The sequence below is a fragment of the Callospermophilus lateralis genome, chromosome 9 (genome assembly GCF_048772815.1).
Source record: "Callospermophilus lateralis isolate mCalLat2 chromosome 9, mCalLat2.hap1, whole genome shotgun sequence".
NCBI classification, from domain to species: domain Eukaryota; kingdom Metazoa; phylum Chordata; class Mammalia; order Rodentia; family Sciuridae; genus Callospermophilus; species Callospermophilus lateralis.
Genome location: NC_135313.1, coordinates 80,383,813 through 80,390,571, shown reverse-complemented (window position 1 = coordinate 80,390,571; position 6,759 = coordinate 80,383,813). Strand labels below are relative to the sequence as shown.

The 6,759-nt window shown below is 39.4% G+C and overlaps 1 pseudogene; it reads left to right on the top strand.

Moving 5' to 3' along the window:
• The first annotated feature begins 205 nt into the window (after window positions 1–205).
• LOC143407555 (small ribosomal subunit protein uS8 pseudogene) lies at window positions 206–6,316 on the top strand (annotated as a pseudogene).
• Window positions 6,317–6,759: the final 443 nt, after the last annotated feature.

Sequence of the window (6,759 nt, the reverse complement as noted above, 5' to 3'; positions counted from 1 at the left end):
TAAATCAGAAGCTCTAAAATAATAAGACTCTTACCTGTAGCTTTCTATGAATTTGTTCTTAGCCCTTAAAAATAAATTAAGTGGATTCATGAGTCAGAATGGGCTTTAAAAGCACAAAGTCTCCAAAATATCAGTGAGTCAAAAGCACAACAACGTAAATCTTCTAAATGCTAGGAAGTCAGTTCATTCTCATCCTCTGGGAACAATGACTGGCAAAGACTTCCTCTCAACATATGTGTCCACGAGGATCAGCCCAACAGTGGAAAGCCAAGGTATGGTTACTCTAATGTGCCTCAAGGTTTCTAGCAAGAAGAGATGCATATCAATGTTATTTGTGTTTTTCAAAACAAGTTATAGGGTCAAGCTTGAGTTCAAAGGGTGGGAACATATGATCCAACAGGAACCAGAAGGACAAAAGACTAAAATATTTGGTCAATAGAACTTAGGACTTCCACACTTGCCTTCTAGAACATTCCTTCCACCCAGAAGGAAGAACATGCTCACTCTTGACTTCCACATTCACATTGTACTTAGCACTTTCTTTCACCAAGCCAACCTAATGTAGCCTAAATTATCTCCAGCACTTACTCTCACGTAGTGTTAACTGTTTGATAGCCTGTCGCCACCATCTACATGTAAATAAGAAAAGCAAGGACCAGATCTCTTTTCTTTTTCATTGTAGTCTGAAAATCTAGCTCAGTGCCTTTCACAAAACAGTCTGAACAAATATCTGTTGGAGGCATTTCTCGTAACTTTTCATGTGTCTGTGTTTTTATCTGCCCAAAGAGACTGGCAACGCCTCGGTATGCAGTACATAAAGACAGGAATTTACATCCCATGTATCTTCCAGTGACTCATCATGGAGATATTCACAGACTGGCAAGAACATAGTAAGTAATTGTTGTAACCAAGCCAATTAGTTGTATCAGAGCTGTTCATCAGGGGCAGTGTGCAATATATCCCTATTAAGAAGGTACTTTCAGGGCTGATGTTATGGCTCAGTGGTAGAGCACTCGCCTAGTGCGTGCAAGGCCCTAGGTTCAATCCTCAGCACCACATAAAAATAAATAAATAAAACAAAGGTATTGGGTCCGACTACAGTTAAAAAATATTTTTAAAAAATTAAAAAAAGAAGGTACTTTCAGAGTCAGCACCATCTTCTGAACTCAAGTCCATAAGAGATACACAGTGCCATCCCTGGCTTTCTGTAAAAGTACATGACAGTTTGGGGGTTTTTTTGGGGGGGAGAGGGGAAGACCAACAGATGACTGCATAGGTCTTCTTGAACTGTTGGTGGTCAATCTGTGTCTGGAAGTGAAACTCCCCTTTCCACAGGATTTCAACATAGCAGTAACCACAGGGCATGAATTTTGGCCACTGTTAGTGTCTCAGCTTACCTTGAATCTTAATGTGAAAATAGTGTGTCCCACTCCCTTATGTTCCCTTTCCTCAGGTAGCCAAATCTTAAAATAATGCCGAGATTAAAATCCACTCCTTCTTAAGCAGGTCATCATCTGTGACGACATAACTGTCTCTATGACCTTCCCCGTGTCGGAGAGAGCTGCAAAATTGTTGAGGTTTTCACAGCAGAAAACATCCCTTGGTTACCAGGTGATTTGTGTTTCTACTGACAAGCTCAAATATAGATATTCAGACATTTTTCATGCTGTAATACCGCTGGACTTATAACCTTCTTCCTCAGAAAAATGCAGTTTCAGTTGACTGAGGACTTCCTTAATCTTCCAAATCACACAGGCAACATAGGAAGCCAATGTGGCATAGAGGAAAGAGCTCCAGAGGCCTTCTTTGATTTCATGGTATATCTTGGGCAAGTTACTTAACATGAATTTCAGTTTCCTCATCAAAAAAAAAATAGAGGAAAATAATGCTTACTTCCTAGGATTAACTGATACAGCATAGTAAGTGTTTATCTCTGTTTCTGACCTGCAGGAGATATTCAATAAATGTTTGTTCTTTTTTAATAGCTACATTAACTATTAAACAAGGTGCCAATTTAAAGTCCTTTCAATAAAATCACACAGAAATCTCAGAATTGTTTTGAGATGATGAATACAAGAGCTCACAACAGGGCCAAACACATGGTTAACTCTATGGGTGAACCTTGGCCATCAGCCACTACACTGGGACATGCTACTGTGCTGCAATCTAATTCATACACCTTCCCCCATGCTTTCATCTCATACATATAGCTTTCCTAAAATGTATCATGTTCTAGCTACACTGGAGATGTAGTTCAGGGGTAGAGTATTTGCCAAACATACATGAGGCCCTGGGCTTAATCTCCAGCACCACAAAAAAATTAATAAAATATCACTCTCTCTTACATTGTGATTGGGAATGTGCATTGGGACAACTTGTTTATATGGATAGCAATGTAGCAATGTCCATGAAAATTTTAAATGCAAAAATTATTTGAGCCAATAATTCTCCTAGGAATTTATTCTATAGATATCCTACCACATATGAAATGTGATATAAGTAGAAAATCATTCATCAGAACATTGCTTGAAACAACAAAATACTCTTCTCCATTAGTAGGAAGGTAAACAATGATATGTCCATACAGGACTTCTGTAAATGCGTCAGTCATAAATACAGACCTGGAACAATCCCCATTATGTCATTAAAAAAATAAAAAGAGTACAGAGAGGGGCTGGGGATGTGGCTCAAGCCGTAATGTGCTCGCCTGGCATGCGCGGGGTGCTGGGTTTGATCCTCAGCACCACATAAAAATAAAAATAAAATAAAGATGCTGTGTCCACCGAAAACTGAAAAATAAATATTAAAAAATTCTCTCTCTCTTCTCTCTCTCTCTCTCTCTTTTAAAAAAAAGAGTACAGAGAAATCTCTATAATATACTACTATTTAGAATAAAAATAATATGCACATGTATACTCATGGAAACATAGGACATATCTAAAAGGACACACAGGGGACTGTGAATGGCAATCACCTCTGCAGAGTTAAACCAGGTGGCCCTGGGGAAAAGCATAGTGATAAATTATTTTTCACAGAATATATTTCAAAACACCTTTTGAGTTTGTCACTATATACATGTAGTATTTGTAAAAATATATCATTAGCCAGATGTGGTGATATGTGACTATTGCCCCAGTCATTAGAAGACCAAGGCAGGAGGATGGGAAAGAAAATATATGACTATAATACTAAAAGCTCTCCCTAATCTGTTCATAAAGCAGTGATTAAGTCTAGGAGGAGAGTGATAGACAAAAGAAAGTCTACAATGATTTATTTATTTACAAAAGTACAGCATTCATATTACTTATAATTTTTTACAAACATAGTATAAAAAGAGAAAAATAACTAAAGAAAAAAAATTAAAGGACTGGAAGGGGAAATAAAGCTAGTTCGACCATTGTCATTTCCACACAACATTCACTGCCCATCAACGAATAATTATTTATTGAATATTTATTAAGTCCTAATTTCTGTTGAAAGGCTGCAGTGAGAGAAAGAGAAGTCAAGGAGATAGAGGGCCCAGGCTCTACCCTCAGGAAACTCTCATCTGATTGGCTGGATGAGACTGACAGGTGAAATGGTGAGCAGCATCTAGCAGCAAAGAAGAATCATGAAGCAGGAGGCTGGCTGGGGAGAGGCGACTTTCTAAAGGAGGGCTTTGCAGGTCCTTTGCAACAGAGATAATGATGACTTTAGGAACAAGTTATGTCTCCGCCTTTCTCCATTTCCTCTTCTTTAAAATGGAAAACCTTCCTTGGCTCTCTTCTCACAAGGATGCTGTTAGGATTAATGAGGTAAAGTTTGTGCTTATGTAGCGTCTTTCTTCTGAGAACTCAGAGTGCTTTGCCAAGTATTCTTATTAATATTCATAGGATAGTTTATATATTTTTCACCTTTTACTTTGGAAGTTGCACATCTATACATAAACACTCCGATTCTTCTCACACTCTTCCTCAACATCGTTTTCTCTTTTGCCTCAAAATAGTGCAGATCCAAACTTTAAAATCTTGGTGGTTTTATATAGCTCAAGGCTAATAACATCACACAGCTTGCCTGCAGGAGAACCCACCTGTACATTCTAAAATTTCCACAGTATCCATTGTATCCATATGCATGATACACCTGAGCACATGGTAAGATATCAAATATGCAGCAAAGGGAGAGAAAACTATCTATATCCAAACCTGTTTTCTAAGAAGAGTGAATTGCATTAGCAATAAAGGGCTTGTGGGTGGGCTTGCAAGTTTAGAGATAGTGGCTGAGCCCCACCTGCCTCCACTGCCCCCAGGAGCCAATTCATTCTGCATAATAGGGTGATCTGGGGTTAGGGAAGGTAGGGAGTATGAAAAGACAGAGAAGGAGGGAGCACACAGGGAGGAAGAAAACTGGAGCCAGGAAGTTGCAAGAGGCCATAGAACTTAGGGTGTGATTCTTCCCTGCAATCTTCCTTCCCAGATTTGAAAAACTTCCACTTAAGCTTATAAACTGTTGGAGTTTGTGGATTTTTATAATAACTAGGCTGAGTTTTCACCCAGAGAGATGGGAGTGGTGAAACGGATAAGGTGATAATCCTGGGAAATTACAGAAATCATGGAGAACTCTGGACTTCCTATGCCTTGAGACTGAATAGGATCCAAATTAATCAGACTGAACCTATAAAGGAGAAAGGGCACCATCAACTTTAGAATATAGATATGTAATGTCTACTGATGCATGTTATTTATACATACTTGCCAATATTAGGGTCTTTACGAAGTAAAATCTTATGTTTGAAACAGAAGATCCAGTTCAGCTCTCCTCTTGGACCAAGAGGCAGAATGGAGAATAGACATCACCTCCCCTAAGCCATAGCCAAAACTGAAGCTTAGCTCTTCCACCTTCTAGTCAGGCTCTGGCTGAACTTAACAAAACCATGCTACCTTCCAAACATGTCTTTCTTCAGGCTTGCTTCTGCCCTGTTTGCACATTTGAGAACAGCACTGGCGGAAGCCTTCCACTTGAGAAGGAGTAGGAGGGCTGCCTACTCATATCACGCTACCTGTTTGGCCCCACGCCAGTATCACCAAACAAAGCTTCTTGCAGCAACTGAGAAGAAGCCATTTGCATAACTTAAAGCTATGTTGGAATGTTGTGCTTCATGTCTGAGCAGCATAAGTCTTGAGCTTTAAATAGCCCAACCCTAACATATATTTAAGAGCAATGTTCTGAAGCCTGTGTTACATAAAGTGGAACACTTAGTGACACCACAGCAAGTGCAAGGTCCCCTTTCTTGAAAATTGACAGGAACCAACCTCAGCAAGACAGCTGGAAGGAAAACTTTCCTATGACCTGAAATTCAAAAGTGGTCATCCCTGCATAATTGGAAGAGTCCTACAATATTCTAGCAAGCCCAGATATTTCCTAACTTGGTCTGCCAGTGCCTTACGAGCCCTCTGACAGAGCCACAATGAGGTCACTCTTCTGGATTAGACAATGAAAAAGGAGTCAATTCCTGGATGGATACTTAGGAATGGGGAAAAATGCCTAGGTACAAAGAGAGAGCCTTAACTGGTGAACAAAAGTGGTAGAAAATTCTTTTTCTCCTTTTGGTCTTCTCCCACTTAACATATAGACCCATATAAATTTCCACTACTCTCTTTCATTTCCTAATAGTTGCTTCACATACTTAGAAAGAATGAAAAGTCAAATTGTGCTCCAGAATCATCTAGGGAATTTTAATAGAATATGCATGCCTAAGGTCTGCCCCAAACTTACTGAGTGACAATCTGGAAAGGGGTAGAGGCTTGAACAGGTGTGTTCAATGCAACAGATAATGGCAGGTTGAAATAGGGTGTTGACAGAGGGGACAGAAAGAGATGGAGGGATGAATAAATATTAAAAAAGGAGGAATCAAACTCTTTCCACATCTTTCCATGCCTCCATAATAGTGTGAGTGAATGTCTTGGTTGATGTTCTCAAGAGCAACAACAATGCCGAGAAGACAAGCAAATGTCAAGTCTTTATTAGGTTGTGCTCCAAAATCATCATCTGGTTTCTAACTGTGGGGATGAAGCATGGTTACATTGGCAAATTTGAAATCATTGATGATCACAGAGCTGGGAAAATTGTTGTGAACCTCACAGGCAGGTTGAACAAGTGTGGAGTGATCAGCCCCAGATTTGATGTACAGCTCAAAAACCTAGAAAAATGGCAGAATAATCTGCTCCCATCCCATCTGTTTGGTTTCATTATATTGACAATTTAAACTGGCATCATGGACTGTGAAGAAGCAAGGCGAAAACACCCAGGAGGAAAAATCCTGGGATTCTTTTTCTAGGAATGTAAAACATACATGCAAATAAAATCCCTTAATGGGCAGGAGGGGCATGGTGATTGATTGGATATGAGAGATGAGAGAGAATAAAGAGTCAAGGATGATTTCCAGATTTGCCCTTGAGCAACTAGATTGATTGCAATTTTATTTACCAAAATAGGGATCCATATTCCTTCAAAGACTACTCTCCTCTGGAGAGAGTGCACCTAAACTATCCCAAGCAGATGAGTATTCCAGTTGGATTTCACGAGATCCTAAGGAGGTCTTCCCTCTAAACACTTCCAAGCCAGCTCTAAATTAAGAAGGTCTGAGAATTAACAGATCATGTAACCAGGAAGCCAGATAGATAGAAGACAAGTGTACTTGGATTGGAGGGAAATTGATTCTAAATCTTTGTCTTTGGAAACACAAATTGCCTTTTTGTTTCTGATCATAGAACTGGGGAT